Raw genomic sequence first — 18,017 nt, forward strand, 5'->3', positions numbered from 1 at the left:
CAAGAAGCCGTCAAAGAAAAACCAAAAATCAATGCGTGGCAAACTGCACTGGAGTCACAAGTAGGCTGTGTGAAATTTGCCTTACACAGGTAGCAATTACTACAGATCTGTAACAATAGACTCTTCTTATTTTGTCCTCAGACAGCATCTAAACACTACCAAGAGCATCAAGTAGTAAATTTGAGTACACACTCAGCCACTCCCCGTCTGAGGCCTACGAGCACTGCATAATGAAATGCCAGACAGACACAGACAGATAGACTGAAGTTGAGGAAGATGAGGGGGAGGAATAGATAATAAATGGAGAGAGGGAGGCTGCAGGAGGAGTGTGGGGAGACTGTGGTCATATTGAGCATCTGCTGTTTAATGGATTACTAAGTAGAGCTGAACACTCCTCTGGGATCCACAAAGACCAGCCATGGAACAACACTGGGGAACCAGAGACACGGAGGGCATTCATATGTGGAGTTTTATGGCAGCCTGGATTAGTTATAGTGGATACCAAGTTGATAATGGGATGCTGAGCAAAATGGAGCAATCCTATGGGGAGCGTGGAGTGTTCAATAAATGATCATGGCAATCTGCTCATCAGGTTTTGATATTTCTTGTTTAGTGGTAAAATGTTTGCCTTCAGATTGGAGAAAGAGGCCTGAGGGTCGAGAGGTCACATGTTCATCTCCAAATCAGCTTCATCTCTGCCTGTGGTGAAAGTTTCATTACAGCTTTGCAGGGATCACAGAGCTCACAGCACTGGACGAATACATGAGAACAAGACCAATAACAACCTTTGCTGCTGTTGAAGAAAAATATGTACATATTACTAACCTAGATGTGTTTAATTCGATCAAAACGACCAAATTATTTCAATAATCTAGATGTGTTTTATTTTAATCAAAGAAAATATGAAGCATTAAACGATTAGGGGGTTGGGAAATAACAGATTCTTAGATGCATTGGGATTCTCTCTTTAAAGATGATGAATGGATGCAGAAAAATCAATACTTGGAAATTTAACATTATGATCAGCTGTATCAATCTTGTAAGATGGGCTGTACGTTCGTTATAGCTGAACCAATCAGACAGTGAAACATAACACATGTAGACATGTGCATTGTGTTTATGTTCTTAACTAGGTGACTTCCTCAGTTTTAGTAAGGATAGCTGAGTATGAGCTATTGCAGATGGAGACAATCTGACGTCACCTCCTCGGTTAAAAGCATAGCACTTTAATGCATCAAGATGCATCAATAATCATATTATAAATCACATTGTAGCCCCTAATCTAACTCTGAGGTGCCAAGAGATTCCCACCAATACTTACAATCAGAAAGTAAGTCCATGAACTTTGGTTCATGTCTGTGCAGAGCTCAAAATTAAGAACATCCCATTGCCCTGGTTACAGTAAAAACAGCAACAGGGACACAAAGATGTCTGGCTGGTGTCTGAGACAATCCTGGGACAGTATAGAAATTTGTCACAAATGAAATTATTGTTTATATGTCATCATGGAATATGAATCATTTTGATTGTTCAGTGTATAAATTTGTAGAAAAAAAAAGATGTCACAAACATAAGTTGTACAATACATCACCTGCTGGCTTACACATTGTCAAGCTGTTTAAAACTAAATTACGTGTTTACTATAAGATATGGTAAAGTGTGAATGAAAATTTTCATCGCCAAGTACAAATCAAAAACAGGCTTGCATTTGCACAGCACTTTGCAGTGATGCATTTACTGAACACACATTTAGGAATGAACAAGGAACAGTTACTCAACCAATGACTGAAAGACTAATAGAAACTGACTGTGGCTAAACAGTGTTGCATGATGAACTAAAGTAATTCAATAAAATGATGTGAATTACACAAACAAAGTTGTTAAACTAAATTGATTGTGTTGAATGGAAAAAGAACTTGGTTGTTGAGTCTGGGACAACTAAAACTAGAATTCAGAACAGTTGGGTTGAGTTGAGACCATGGGGGAAAAGTTCATTGCGACTCTTGCTACATTACTGGAGGGAGCCATGAGCATTTCACTATACAATGTAGAAATATGTTGAGTATGTGACAAAGAAAACTTTAAACTAAAAAATGCTAGGAGCGCCTTACACTTAAGGTCTTGTCTTGGCTTGTGTTCCTCTGGATAGGGTGAGGAGATTATGTTTTTATTGATTAATATAGAAAACAGATTGTTGGTGTCCTGGAGAAGTCCTGAAGTGCTGAAGTTTAGTCTTAGCTTGTATTCTGCTGGAAGGGACAAGGATATGATAACTGCATGCGTATCTGGGGATGAGTCCAGAAGGACCAACAACACTGAGGAGACATTAAGTCTTCTTCCTGAATTTATTCACTGTATTTACAGTAAATAAATACAATGTTTTCTCTGAAAATTTTTGTGAAGGGACGATGTGGCTGTGTCTGTCTAGTTGTGAACTTGTGTGAAAGAGACTGAATGGCTGAGTGGACGCTCAGTGTGATGATTGTGTGTGGGCTTATTGTGTATGCTGGAGAAAAGATTCATTTGACATTGATTTATCACAAACAGTAAAACTAATGTGGAACTGAGAAAGGATAGTATGTTAAATAGCAAAGGAAAAGGAACAGGAACAGAAAAAATAAGTCACATGCAACAAACACTTCTGGAGAAACAAAAACATGTATTTAGTTCAGAGGGGAAAGACAAATATAATTCACTAGATAATATGAAATACTGTTGCACAAACTGTGTCTGTAAATTTATCTGAAGCTTCTCCAGGTGAATATTAAGTCCATTACCAACCACAGTAATCAGAGCGATGAGGAAAAAAATGGAAACATAAAATTTGAAAATTTGCTCAGACAAAGCAGAAAGCATAAATTTACTGACAGTAGTGATGATAATGATTAATGAATGATTGATTCATCGGTAATTAAGAATTTTGTTGTTCAAGTAAAATGTAATTAAAATACTATCCAATAAAGATCTCAAATAAAACATTATTTTTATGAGCATGCTCCCCATATTATCCACCTGTCAAGTACATGTGTTTAATATGGAGGCCTTTATGTCTTTGTTTCATAGACTATGCAACGCTGTCAGAGGATATGCAATATCTTTCTGTGAAAATATAGCTTTTATAAGGAGAAAAAATTGTTTTTAATTTTTAAAATATCAATTAATCAATTAACTGATCTTTAATGCTACTGATGATCAATTAAGGAAAGGTCTAACAATTTGCAGGCTACAAAGATCCAGTTTAATGAGGATTTCCACAGTCTCATTTCAACCCCTATACTGACATTAGAGACTGAATTCTACACTTCTCAGCATGTTAGTAACTCAGATATTTCAGAAAGAGCTGCTTAGTTCCATATTACACACACACACACACACACACACACACACACACACACACACACACACACACACACACACACACACACACACACACACACACACACACACATTTGAAAACTTCCCTCCCATCAGTCACTCACAGATCAGAGCGTGATTAGAGTGGAAACTACCAGGCGTAATGAGTTGCTGGGAAGAAGTGATGGACATAAACAGACAGCGGCTGTCCAAGAGAGTGTGGAAATCACAGTGAAACGTGTGGTCATCATATTTGTTTGCTTTAGCATGATTTGGGCAGCTGATTACACTCTGAAGTAGAAAGAGGAGACAAAAAGGACACAGGCACACATATACCCTCTCTCAACACACACACTCCCTCTCTCCACTGCTAATACACAACTATCACCGCATCTACTGTTGAAATTTTTAAATTTCACAGTTTTTGATTTCTGTTTAATAAGTTCCTCTGGGTGTGAGGGTTTAAAGCTCCAGACCACAGTGGATGATGTGTGTAGGAGAGAAATGTCCATTGTTTGAAAACAAGAGTTATACTATACTCATTAAATTCAGTACATTTGACTGCTTTTTTCTCTGCGTTTATGTATAATGTAGGGAAGACAACGATTAATCAATAAAAATCAAGTCGTTGGGCATTTGGTTGATCTAATAAAATTTAATCGATCTCTTATTTTATGAGCACGTTCCACATGTTATCTGACATTCAAGTATATGTATTACAAATATGAAGGCATTTAGGCCTTCATGTCTTTATATTCTGTCATGCTGTCAAAAATTATGCCATATGTTGCTATGAAAATAAAGCTTTGATTGAGGAGGACAAAAACATTTGATATTGTTTGGTATAAGCAAAAAGTCTATGTTTTTATTAATGATTAAATGACTGATTAAGGAAAGTGCTTACTATTTGCAACCCCAGTACAATGTGACTGCTTTCTCTCCACAGTTTATAGTCACAGCATCTTAGCAGTTATTTAAATGTATGTAAATAAGTGATCAGAGAATAAATTAAGAGGATTCCTTTACTTTGTATTAAGAGTGAATGATAACAGAGCATCCTGACCATGTTGGTGACCTAAAAAATGCTCTGACAAATGACAAAATAAAAAACTATTCCACCCCACAGCCAAAAAGGGGGCTCAGTGAATAGAGAAGAATTAGAAACAGTCAGAAAAGTGATAGAGACCACTGCATGAAAGAAGGGAGTGAAAAACAGAAACAAACAAGAAGACTGACTGAAAATCTGACAGGAAGAAAAGAACAAGAATATAGGTGACAAATTAATTGTCAACTATTCTGATAATCAATTAATCATTTTGAGAAATGTTTCAAAAAAAAAAAAAAAGTCAAGATTCTCTGAATCAAGCTTCCTAAATGTGAATATTTTCGGGTTTCTTCACTCCCCTCTGACAGTAAACTGAACATCTTTGGGTTGTGGACAGAACAAGACATTTGAGGACGTCATCTTGGGCTTTTGGTGGTAAGTACTGATCAACATTTAACCCATTTTCTGGACCAAACAAGTGATCAATTAATAGAGAAAATAGTAAATTGCAGTCCTAGTAAGGACAGACAGTCAAAGACAGTGGAGAGGATAAGGGAAAGCACTGATAAATGAACCACTATCCTATGAGAAAGCAACCCCTAAACCTCATAAAAGAATATATTCTATACAGGAATTAGACAAACTTGTTTCACTCCCTCTGCACACCCTATAACATCTAGAGAGCTCCACCACATTAACCCTCCTGCACCACAAGCACATTAGACTTGACAGGACACATACAGATTAGAGAAGCACCAGCAACTGCTGAGACAGGTGAGCAACAGACAACAGTGCCCCCTAGGACACAGTTTACTACCAGGATAAGAAAACTCTGGTCTCTTATACAGGCATATATAATCTGCGTACTATGTCAACAAACACGGGATGAAAAAGAGACAAAAAGGAGGAATTGAAAGCCACCCTGTTAAAGAAACAGCTGACTATGCAAGAGAACAGGGGAAGGATGAACGGCCACTGAAACAGCTGTGATCACACCACGGCAGCCAGCCTCCACCTTCCAACCTCTGCCACAGCAGCCACCCTATCAACCACAAGCCGGGCCGTCGCTACAGCCGCCTGCGGCACCAGCCCAGCTATTCAATCAATCATTTATTAATGACCACATGACTGAGGCTGTGGAATTCGCTCTGTGGGTATGTTCAATTCAACAGTGTCAGTAACAACAAAACCTATTCACAGACTGCCACAAGACAAAATTCACACAATATTCACAAGACTGATAAAGGAGTTTTAAGTGCAGGTACATCAGTCCAGGTTAGTGAGAAGACAGGATAAAACAGGATGATTTGTTGGGCAGGAGCCTATAGGAACCAGCTCGAGGAGGTGGTGAGCAGGGTTTAATCTTGATTTTGTGTTTGTGATGTAGAGATTTAACTGATGGGAGGAGATGCCAATAATCTTGATGATTTATTGATTATGTGCTGGAGCTTTTTTGCTTGTGTGACTGCTGTATCAAACTGTTATGGATGAGGTGAGTATACTTTCAGTGAAGGCTGTGTAAAACTGGAGGAGGCAGCTTTGCTGGACTTTTCGGTTAATGTGGTCTGTATTGATGTTCCATTTGAGTGTGTTGCTGATGTGTGCCAAGAATGTGAAAGACACAGTGAGGGTTATAGGTTCTCCTAAGATGTGTGTAGAGGTTTGGGGGAGGGTCTGTGCCTGAAAGCTATAATGAGTTCTTGTGTTTTCAATGTATTGAGCTGGAAGTTGTTCAAGGCAACAACTGGCTGCTTCGGCTACATGCTCACAGTATCCGTCTTCATTGTTATTGGTTCTAAGTAAATGATGGCTGTGTCATCAGAATATTTAAAAATGGTGACTGAGCCATAGTACGATTAGGGTTAGGTATCGTATAGCTCAGGGGTCTGCAACCTGTGGCTCCGGAGCCACAGGCAGCTTTTTAGCCCATCTCCAGTGGCCCCGTGTGACTGTGACAAAAAAAAAACATGGAAATGATAACAGTTCTTATTTTAACATTTTATTTTTCATTTATTTTTATTGTAAGTCTGAAGTGATTCTTGCATTCTCCAAATGTAAAAATTGTGAAGCCTATTTCGGCAACTTAAATGAGCGTCCTAGCTTACCCCTAAAGCTCAGTGCCTTTGCCTCTAAATTTTGTCGGTGGCTAGTCTGGAGTCTCCCTTGGCTAACTATGGATGCTCAATCCAAAAAAAGAAAGGCTCCAAGGAAAATGTACAATGAGATTGAAGAGTTGCTGCAACATGCAAGAAAAGAATTAAGGAAAAGAATTACAGAATCGATCAACTACTCTACCCGCAGCTTCCTGTTTCTATTAAGTATCTGGATGACACCTGGTTTAAGCCCATCTTTAGCCTGACTTGGAGCAGCTAAGTAGCTAGCTCACTTTGACAACAAACCCCTCTAACCTTCCACAAGCCCACCTACCATCAAAGGGAAGGCTGGGCCAGTAACACACAGGTGCAGTTCATAAAATTATATGGAACACTGAAGCTGCAACTGTTTTACTGATGGAATATAAAAATATAAAATTAAATTAATTTATTACTAATAAATTGCAAATACTTCATTATCAATAGGGAACTTAGCCAACAGAAAAATTATCTGGAGGTAAAAAAAATAAATAATTGGCTGGTCATTCTGCGCTATAGCCTCAGTCTACATGCTAGTAAATCAAATATGACTAGACATGGAATCATGAAAAAATAACCACATATAACTTTATTTTGACATGATTCCTTTCAACTATAAAAGCAGACTATTAGCCGCATGATTCATCTGTAAATCATCTCTGTTCAGCCAAATGATGTGTTAGTACCCATGATAACGAGTACCATTGGGTCCTTTGGCAAGAATCTATAGACCAATGAAGCTTAATTGCTATGTATTCATTATTCTATGGCCATACGTATTTGAGTCCAGCAAGACCTGTCTAAGAGGGCTTACTGCATATAAGACACAAAGCACTGTAAGCTACACAATATCATATATGCTAGAATGACTTCTATCACCAGCTTTTAATGATTTGTTTTTTCACACAAATGCTGTCATACACCGTATAACCTGGTAAAATGTCAGGAAGGTACGAAAAAATAGGTATCGCACAAGAATAATGTGTATGTTGCATTTTACTGCTGTAGATGTTTAAGGCTGTGCTCATTTTAACTACTTTATATACAGTATGCTGTATAAAATGATAGCAAACAGTGGAGCCAGTGGAGCAGCACAGTGGTGTAGTACAGCTTGGCTGATCCTGTCTGGACCTGCTGCTTTCCTCTTGTTGGTTTTTCCTGATCACGGTCCTCACCTCTGTTACTGCACAAACACCTGCTTGCCCCGCCTCTCTCTGTTCCTCTCCCCGTACAGTACATGTCTGCTCTGTCAACTCTCTTCATCAGGAGGTTTTATTTTATAAGGTCACCAAAAAAAAAAAAAAAAACACAATTCATGTTTTGCATTTTTTTATTTTTTTTACCCACGATTCACTTCAGCAGGTGAGCTGCGGGTGGAGGAGGCTTGTTGTTAGTGATAGAGTCTATTGAGATGATTAAAACCGACATGGTACCGAATGACATCTGCGTCAACCAAGCACTTACAAGCTTTTATATAAACAGCATAAGTGGGCTCCCTCTTTTCTCTCCATTTCTCATTTCTCTGCAGAGCATGTCGGTCACCACAAATAAATGAATTTATGTGAAACGCTGCATTGACTGTGCTTGATTATGATATGCTTGCAGGTTGCAAAAATCACTCCTGAAAGTTAAAATGATTAGTGTGTACTGACTTGCTTGGACTGGCTTTCCCTCCACTCACGAGACCTTCAACTCAACATAGCTGGAACATCTGAAAAAAGAAAAAGAAATGGGGGGGGGGGGTTACAATGGAGTCCAAGAGCTTTAGGAAACATTAACAGAATCTTATGTCATTCTAATGGGTTTTGTACACATCCTTGCCAATAACGAGATAATATCTGCATTCATTGTGGTATTTCTGTTTTTTTCCTCCAGTGGAGTTATGTCAGAGTCAGAGCACGCTGTAAACCATTTCACACACTCGCAGATGTGTTCCCTCATAGTTTGAATCCGCCTCTGCAGCACAGTTTGTCTACATTTCTTCAGCAACTTTTTCTTAGCATGGAAGGAAAAGTACTTTGTACCTGTACAAACATTTTTGGATATTACTGAACAACTAAAACCAGCAACCACACCCCTTTACACAGTAATTGACTGGGTGTTTGAAGGTGTGAAAGTAGGCAGGATGTAAACACATGTCAGAGGTTGTGGTTAGATGACATGTTCAAATAAGTTTGTTTTAAGCATACTGAGGCCTTAATGAGAGGTAATGTGAAGCAGTACTTTAAGTGCTGTACAATGTACATGTACAAACATCCTGTTTTCTGATGGAAAACAAAATCTAAACAACCAGAATAGTCTTTGAAGTCTTCAGTATGAAGTCATACAATAAGAATTCTGCAGCGCTATTTCCAAGGATCTGCATCAGCTGAAATAATTCCACTAAATTGTGGGGCTGCATGATTAATCAGAGAAAAAAAATCATATATCTCTGCAATCTCATTCAAAAATGACTGATTCACTTGCCCCATTTTCCAAATGCATTCATTCAGCTCTCAGGACTTTTGTTTAGTGTCTCTCCTGAGTCGCTGTTGGTATTTTGAAGTATCTGCTTAATTTTACTGATGATGATGATGAAAAGCTACTGATGATGAAAAACCTGACATATCCTGTTTTGGCTGCATCATACTAAAAGCTCTTCAATAACAAAAGATGGGAGACTTTTTACAGGAAATAAAACATCCATTTGATGGGATCTGGACTCACAAGAAGTGTGTCATGTATGGGTTCCCATGTGGGTTATTCAGGATACAATTTTGCAATCCATTTCTAATGTTGAACAGCATTTCAGTTTAATCACTTTGAAGTTGTACAGTAAGAGAGGAAAACAGACTTGAGATATTTTTTGTTATGAGAGACTTTTAAGTTGAAGTCCAGCATGTTAGTATAATTTGTGTTTAGTCAAGCACTTTTATGTTGTCTGTTTAAAGCATCTCAGATGCATTTTTTACTTGAGCACCATAGAGTGCAATTAGACTAATACTTTTGTTGAAAAACTGAAAAGAATCGTATGAAAGAATCATGTTCTCATTTCGTTTTTTAAAATTACTTTGCCATGTTCATCTTCAGAGTTCATTATTACAGACACTTGTTTCTTTCAAGTACATTGCAAAGCTTTAGATTTTTTGTATTACTTACACTGATAAATTAAAAAAAAAAAAGGTGTTTGTGTGTGTAGGTGCCTATCTACTGCAAATCTTGGATTATATCAATGCAAAGCTTTACTCCAGCAAACTGTTGCACCGCGTCTGTCTCCAGTTTGTTTACATCTGCTTCTACTGGAGACCACATGAAATTGTGTCACGCAAAATCCTGTGAGATTCCATGAGATGTTGCAAGATCTTGTTCCCTCTAGTACACAATCTTAACATAATAAGGCCTGGCTGTAACCTGGAGGACTTTCGGAGAAGATGAAAAATAGTATTTAATGAATATTTAATAGTCAGTGCTTTATTATGAACATCCAATTTAATTTTACAAGAAAAGTTGTGAAAAAATGTTTGTGAATGTTGTCAATTATATTCTGAGAAAGACTGAAAATCGGTATCAGCAGGTCAGGCCCTACAAAAAAATCGGATTCAGACGAGAAAAATGGGATTGGTGCATCTCTGTATGGTAGTGACACAAGCAGGGGAGGGAAAGACTGACAATCAAGTCTTGCAAGGAACATTTTAACATTTGTATAATATCACAATGAAGGAACAACACACAAAAATCTTGGAAGTGTTTCACCAATCAAGAGTTCTCTTCTAGACATGACCAAAGAAAAGTGTTTCAGGATCTGACAAACTCTATAACAAAACACTAAAAACACTACAGTCTCGCTCATAAATGTAGTGCAATGCAGAATGTGAACAGTCAGGTCGGGCTGTGAGACTTGTGAATCATATAGTTTATGAACTTAGCTGAATCCAGTGCTAAAGTTAGCTTAGCTTTTTGTTTACCAGGCAGACAGGACATAGCAGTTGTAGCTCTCTGCGCCCCACCTTATGGTGAGCCCAAGACAGCCACTTAATTCATAGCAACCTCTGAGTTTGGGGACTCAGGTGATGAGGGATGTGGCAAGGCGTGAGAACGTGACTTCAATGCAAACATTCTCTTGTTTTTTTGGGTCTCTGTCTGTCTCCTCACTTTGACGTCTCAGTTAGAGCAAAGAGAATCAATCCCACAGTTCATCAGACTGCAGGGAAACGCGTCCCCTCAGCTGCGCTCCTCCAGCTCAACACTGATTAACGCTCACCGACACGCTGCACGCTGTTCATTAGCAAACCACTTCACTTCAGCCTGTGTGACGGCGACAGCCACAGCCACATGGTGCTTATAATAACTGTTTGCTCCTCATTCCCACTTTGTAGTTGAGGGATTCTCTCTCTGCAGTACTCTGTGTAGCACTGGTGGAGGAAGGGAACACTGTTGCATAATCCCAGACAATTAAGAGGGGCACTCAGCCAGTCCCGACTGATGTTCTCCATTTCTGTTTAGCAAAGGGAGCACAGAGGGACAACTTGGCCCTGGCAAATCCATTATTTGTGTGAAAGACTGTCCATCCAGCACTACCCAACTATTTGGCTTAAATACACACAAACACACAGACACTCCAACTATTCATCTAAATAATACTATCAGTCAGTTTACACACAGACATGCCAATGACAGGACAGGTCATCTGTATCTGCCAAAAATAAACAGCAAACAAACAGCACACCTTCATTTTGAGAGATGTCCCATAAGGATCCCTATCAGATGTTTTAACAGAATAGAATAGTGTTGGCTAAAATAAACCTGATCAAATGTCTTTTTTTTTTTACTCAGCTCTACTGCCACCTCGGTCTGCTAGTGTTGCATGATTTGCAGTGATTGGCATTTCTGTTGGCACTTTCAATGCGCTGAGCTGTGCCAAGTCACACCAGAGATGGACCATCTTTGGAGTAGGACTAAACCGAGTCCAAACTGCCTCCATGCAGGTTGTGGTGACATCCCCCCAACTGCAGCCTACCCATGACGGCCTCCCTATCTCCCCCTCAAACGGACTTAACTCGTCCGTGCAGGAGAGTAAAGAGACAGAGTTTTTTGACAGGCATCTGTGTTTTCAGCTCTCAGTGACTAATACCTGAAACTCTGGTTCAAAATTTAGTTTCTCTTCTGCACTGTTTTTACATTCAGGTGTCTGCCTTGTCTTACCTTGTCATGTTTACTTTAAGCTGACAGGAGTTGTGTTAAGTTACCGCTGGTGAAAACCCAACATTTTTGATTTAGCTGCTTCATATTAAAAGATTTTATGTAACAAAATATCATGAGACTTTCATCTTGAAGAAGACACACTTTTGTGTGGGTAGCCCTGTTGTTATAGAGATGCAAATCCCTGCTGTGCTGCTGCTTGGGTATTATAGAGGTATCCTCAAAAGGCTCAGTTGTTCACAAGCATGGACAGGGTGAGGTTCACCACTTTATGAAGAACAATGTTTCTCAACATAAACTGCAGGAATTTAGAGATTTCACCATCTACAACCCATAACATCATTAAGAGATTCAGAGGATCCAGAGAAATCTCTGCACATAAGAGGCAAGGCTGAAAATCAACATTGAATGGAATGTCTGTGACCTTTGACCCCTCATGCAGCACTGCATTAAAAACTGCATTAAAAACTGCATTAAAACCCACATCATTGCATAAAGGATACTACATGGGCTCAGGAACACTTTGGAAAACCGCTGTCAGTAAACACAGTTTGTTGCTGCAGCTACAAATGCAAGTTAAGACTCTACCATGTAAAGAGAAAGACATATATCAACAACATCCAGAAACACTGCAGACTTCTCTGGACCTGAGCTCATCTGAGATGGACTGACACAAAGTGGAAAAGTCTTCTGTGGTCTGACGAGTCCACGTTTCAGATTGTTTTCACAAATCATGGACATTGTGTCCTCCAGGCTAAAGAGGAAAAAGACCATCCAAATTGTTACCAGTGCTAACTTCAAAACACAGCAGCTGTGATGGTATGGGGTTGTGTTAGTGCCCAGTGGCATCATGGGTAACTGTCACATCTGTGAAGGCCCCATTAATGCTTACAGATTCATACAGGTTTTGGAGCGACAAATGCTGCCATCCAGACAACGTCTTTCTCAGAGACGTCCCTGCTTATTTCAGCCAGATGATGCCAAGACACATTGTCCACATGTTCCAACAGCGTGTCTTCATAGTAAGAGTTCAGGTACTAGACTGTCCTGCCTGCAGTCCAGACCTGTCTCCTATTGAAAATGTGTGGAGCATTATGAAACACAAAATATGACAACAGAGACCCCGGACTGTTGAGCACCTGAAGTTGTATATCAAACAAGAATGAGAAAGAATTTCATTTTAAAACTTCAAAATAAGTGTCCTCAGTTCACAAACACTGACTGAGTGTTGTTTAAAGAAAATGTGATGTAACACAGTGGTAAACAGGCTCTTGTCACAACTTTTTTGGGACATGTTGCAGGCATCAAATTCAGAATGAGTGTACATTTACAAAAAATGATAAAGTTTATCAGTTTCAACATTAAATATCTTGTCTTTGTACTGCTAGTGTATAGATGCAGCAGTTTGTAATCCAATAAATAACATAACAAATGACATTTTTCAACTTCTTCTTTCGTTTTATAGAGGCCTCCCTGATGTTGCAACGATCAGAAAAAAAGTAAGTCAATATTTGTCATGTCTTCATCAGGGACACGAGGCAGGAAGGACTGGTGCTGTTCTGCAGTGAGAGGAGTTCACCGTACCATCCAACCACACTGTGCAGGGAAGAATGAACCCCACTACACACACACTGTGGGGGTATGCTTTGTGGCTTTGATGATTTATTTACACATGGGTAGGCAGCCAAAGAACAATCTGTTTAACAGTGTGCTATATTAGAATTGTACTAATTATGCATTCTCAGCAAACTACATGCTGTTCTCTTGTTAGTACAAAGTCTGCAGAATGCAGCATTTGTATTTGATGTTAAAAAGAAAAAAAAAAAGAAAAAAAACATTCAAAGTCTCTGAAACTCATCAGGACAGCGTAATTTTTTTCCCCATGACTGTTCCGCCTAGTTCTGCCATACTGCTGTGATTGGCTCGTACTAAATGCCTTGAGGGTCACTGTCAGAAAGACTTCCTGACGTTGTGAAAGGGTTCAGGCTGATTTTAATCCAAATCATGATCTATTCAAATATTACATATCTAACCAAGACGTTTTCCTGCCCAAATCTACCCAAACTACAACTGAAAACTGAAAATAAGTTCAAAAATTCTAAAAGAAAAAGTAGACAATGTGATATTTAGCTTGACATGGGACTCAAACCCATGCCGCCTGGCAATGAGTACTAGCCAATCACAGCACAGCAGGGCCGGACTAGTTGGAACACTCGTGGAAGGAAAAAACAAGGATAAAAACGAGTACATCTGTCACTTCATAGCTTCTCAAAATGCACTGTAACATTGTAAAACATTCTCAAATCAAATAGCTGCATGTTAATCCTACAATTATTACATCAGACTTATCTCTGTGCCATTGCATCTGGAAAATTTCTGGAATTTGCTTAAAATTGTCACAAAAAATTTAAACATGCTTTGATGGTTAAAAGTGTGCATGCAAAGTGATATGGATCATGGATCATTAAGATGGTTGTGTTGCTTCAAAACAAATACAACAGTATATTAATTCTACTTACCTAAACCTTACGGAATATAACACAACAGGTCTGCAATTAAATCCTGCCTTAATGAAGGTTATAATGTTTAGGTTTTGTTGAAAATCTTTCACAAAGGTGCTTATTCCACTTAAAACTGTCTTGTATTGTACTATGAGGTTGATTTACTCTAAATGGACAAAACATCTTAAGCAGAATTAGTCCTTTAGTCAACTGAGAGAACAATAATTAAGCAACCTCACATGAGAGGGAGTGCTGTTGGACATCACAGCTGTGATTAGGGATGTTCCTGGCGACTAATTTCCCTATCAAATAAACGCAAAATTTCATTTAGACTAGTCGACTAGTCTAACACTAACAAAACACTCAGAAAGCAATTAAAATTTAGCAGAATTTATTCATTAATAATGTTAAACACTGTCCGGAAAAAATACTGTGTGTATTAAGAGTAATTTGAAGCCAATAATAACAGTCAACAACCGCCAAATTGTACTTTAAATGCCGCTGAAATGCATGCTACTTTGCGCTGTGCAATACAAAGCTTACACATTGATGTACAAAACATGACAACAACTCACTAAATGCTCCATCTTTTCAGAATGAAAAGGATGACAGAGTCTGCGGGTAAAGGACCCAAAGCGGACGTTAGCCCTCCAGCCTGACACACAGTGTGGTTAATGTTAGCAATGCTAGCAGCAGCAGCAGCTCCGCTTACAGGTCTGTGTCTGTGCTTAATGTGGGCACGTTTCTCTAGCCGATTGAATATATATCAGCTTCTTCTCTCACAGTCTACATTCAACATTATTTTCATTTTCTAGATTAAAACACTGCCAAACGGTGCTGGTTTTTACGAACTGTCATTTGTCCGACACATCTGGTGTTGCCTAGGCGATCAGGGGTATACGTGCTGAGCGAGAGGGGCTGCTGTCTGACAGTGCCGCAGCCCCGAAATACAATAGTGATTGTTTGTATGACTGTGCTACAAATATGTTCTGATATTCGATTTTATGTGTTTAATACGCAGGCTATTACATCTTTCTACAGTAGGTTTCATGGGCTATCTGATGCTGTGAGAAAACATGCAATGTGTTGCTTGGGAAATAAAGCTTTGATTGAGGGGGAAAAATACATTTGGTATTGATCAACTGATCGTTAATTTTACCAATGATCGATTAAGGAAAGTCCTTACAATTTGCAACCCTTCTAGCTACTTTATATAAGTCTACATGTTACCACCACAGAGCTCCACAGCTTAGTTGTTCCGATGGACTGAAGAAACTGCTTTAAGGCTGTATTCAGCTCAGACTTCTTAAAATACCAAAACAGACTAAACAACAGGCCAGAGAATGCATGAAAACATGGGTCCTGGTCCGTTTCCAACCAAATTCTTTTGTGTTCTGAAACAAAACCAACCCCAGGGTTTTACGATGGTGGTTATGTTATTTTAGCGGATTAAGAAGCTAAACTACTAATAAATCCATCTGTTTATTGTGAAAACTGTCTAAGGAACAATGCAAATCATTTCATAACGATGGTAACATGTATCTACGCAAGCACAGGTATTTTCCCCAATAAAAAAATCAAAAAATCAGATTGAACTATTGGTTTTAAATCCTCCTCTGGGTACTTTGTCACATTAAAAAATGTGTGACAGAGATTCCACAGTAATAAGCCCTGAATCATGTGCAAAGACGCCTCCCGTCTCCATGGTCTCTGTTAGTCAATGTAACATCAATGTGATCATGAATGAATGATCATTAGAACACTGTTCAGTGGAGTGATACAGGTAGTTCACAGTCCCAGTAATGTACTCTACATCAGCACTCATGGAGCGTCTCTCATCCAATCAAATTACTTGGTTGGAATTTGCTGTTGCATAAGTGCCAACAATTTTGATCATTGTTATTTAAGTTATTTATCACACAAAAATACCAATTATTTTCAAAAGATCAGATACCATAATAATACACTGGTTAGCACCACCCCTCTGGGTCACGTAGAGGTAAAAATGAATGTACCGCCTCCACTACCTTCCTGAAGTAAAGACAAAAACATTGTACAGCATAAAGCTGGGGGTGTATGTTATTCTACACTCATGTGTCAGTCAGGTATTTTATCTCTCCTGCTCTTGGGTTCTTTCCTCAATGCCACTAATGAAGTTATCATAACATGTTCATGGATTTCCTTCCTGCGGGAGAACAGACTGACAAACTGTCAGAGCTCAAATGGAACTGATCTCAGACCACCTCCCTCAGGTTGTACACATTCAGGCATTCATATTATCAAATCTTTTACTAGGCTTAATGGATTCAGTAACAGACTGGCAGATTTTATACTTGACTGAAACCATGTCACAAACAAGAAGGCAGATGAAATTTGAATAAGGGCCGCACAATATGGCAAAAAAAATCGAATTACAATTATTTTGACAAATATTGCGTTATGGTTCATAAATAGTGGAAATGATCACTTCTGCATGACAGTTTTCATTTTCAGTGAAAATCCAAGACCTCTCTGCAGCACTATAGTACTTCATTATGATGCTGTTTTCTCACACATTTTTCCTTTATAAAAAGAATTGCAGCTTCTGCAATTTGGGTATTGAATTTGGCCACATCGCAATTTCGCCAATATTTCAGTAAATCGTGAAGCCCTAATATGAATGTTCAATTCCAGTTTAATACAGCCAAATGATAGAAAACAGGCACAGGTGATAAGGCTTTAAAAATTATATGGCACAAAGTCTTGATGAAACAGTCTTTAAAAACGATCAGAACAATAATTTAGAAAATATTTTTTAACTTTAGGGCTCCTGAGGGAAGTGGGAGTCAGAGGGCAGGCCCACAGCAGGGCAATTAAAGCACTTCCCAACACCACAGAAAGGAGCAGTCACTGCTTGTGGCTGAAGAGAAGAGATCCCGTCTGGGCTTCGGAGTGACCATCTATAAGCCAACCGTGATCAGCCTGTGGTGGGCCTGCCTCAACTGAAGTGTCTCATAGGAAGCCTGGATGTGACTGATCCTCCTGACATTGTGATGCTGCTGGTTGTGATTTACAATCCACTACACAGGGCTGAATCATAAACACAAGGATACCTGGATGGGACTGTTCTTCCTGATGTGGTGATGCTTTAGTTTTATAAGCAGCATAAACAGAGCATAACATTGCGCAAGCTCTTAGGTCACAGTAAGCCCTTGTAAAATAAAAACCTTTGTCCCTGTTATTTGCTCCATTGCAATATGTTGAGATTCACCATCAGAGCCACATATGACATGGCCATCTAGACGCCAACCACGAGACACACACCCAGATCTGATCAACATGGGTTGGACCTGCCTTGACTGAGAGGATCTTGTGATAAAAGGCCAAAACACCTGATGATATCAATGTCCACAACTAATGATGAGTCATACTGGCAGTTTCATGTAGTGGTCACGTCCAAGAACAACCCCACTCAGGTAAATATTAGGGCTATGTATTGGCAAGAATCTGGCGATATGATACGTATCATGATTCTCAGGTTACGATTCAATATATTGCAATATATTGTGATACTGAATGCAAAGTGATATATTGCCATTTTTTTTTAAATCTTATTTTAGGAAAACTGTCATGGTAAAAAAAACACAATACTATATTATAGCATTTGAGTTAAAAAGGTTTACTTTCTATGGAATCCAAACAGTGAAGATAGATAACAACACTGCTATGTAGCAGTTTGGGGGTTTAAACACAGCACAAAATTAACCACTGTCACAAATCTGCGCATGTATCACAACATCCACAACCCCACCAAAATGCACCACAGGA

The 18,017-nt window shown here is 38.9% G+C and overlaps 1 long non-coding RNA gene across 1 annotated transcript in view; it reads right to left on the minus strand.

The window, feature by feature from the left end:
* Positions 1–18,017, minus strand: part of LOC146315879 (uncharacterized) — a 33,837-nt gene that overhangs the window by 4,304 nt on the left and 11,516 nt on the right. The window contains exon 2 of the long non-coding RNA XR_014771857.1: positions 8,184–8,242. This is a non-coding gene — a long non-coding RNA (uncharacterized LOC146315879). The remainder of the gene's footprint in view (positions 1–8,183; positions 8,243–18,017) is intronic.

This window comes from Lutjanus erythropterus, chromosome 14, assembly GCF_056507025.1.
Source record: "Lutjanus erythropterus isolate fLutEry1 chromosome 14, fLutEry1.hap2, whole genome shotgun sequence".
Lineage (NCBI taxonomy): Eukaryota > Metazoa > Chordata > Actinopteri > Lutjaniformes > Lutjanidae > Lutjanus > Lutjanus erythropterus.